Here is a 608-nt window from a genome sequence, read left to right as displayed (position 1 = left end):
GTGATGATTGCCGTTCGTCGAGATTGTTAAAGAAAAGAGAGAGAGAAGAGCCCCAGGAATCGGAATACCCACTCCGTTCCTTCGTGTGTGTCATACTCTGTCGGAACTATCCGCTGGACCGTCACATCAACGTGCACGCGAGTCCTTAAGCGATACGTTTTCGTACCAGAGATCGAAGACTCCACGGAGATAATACGTAAGATGAGGACGAGTACGATTCTCTTTGGCGAGGCTTTTCTTTCGTTTTCCTTTTCCTTTTCGAGACGACAAATTATGGCATCTCCGCGCAGAGGAAGAGAAATTTCCTGAATCTAGTGTTGGTCATCCCATGCCTTTTTCGTTGTCTATCGCCGGACCGCATGTCCATGTCGGTCGTCCAGTCCCCGGAAACGGCTCGTGATATTTTTCCTTGCGTGAGTTTCACTTTGCCTCATTTTGTTTTTTTCTCTTTTTCTCTGTACAGCAGTAAAGAGACTCGTGCACGCCTCGACGTACCATCCCCGGCCTGTTCATCGTCTTTGATGGATCAGGGTATTATAATCGGGTTGAGCTTCGAAGGCGTGTATCGGTGATTTCGATCTCTGTACAGATGAGAAAACGACGGAGGT

This window comes from Apis cerana, unplaced genomic scaffold (genome assembly GCF_029169275.1).
Source record: "Apis cerana isolate GH-2021 unplaced genomic scaffold, AcerK_1.0 scaffold1_AcerK, whole genome shotgun sequence".
Lineage (NCBI taxonomy): Eukaryota > Metazoa > Arthropoda > Insecta > Hymenoptera > Apidae > Apis > Apis cerana.
The sequence above is the reverse complement of the archived record's forward strand: the minus strand, read 5'-3'. Positions refer to the sequence as shown.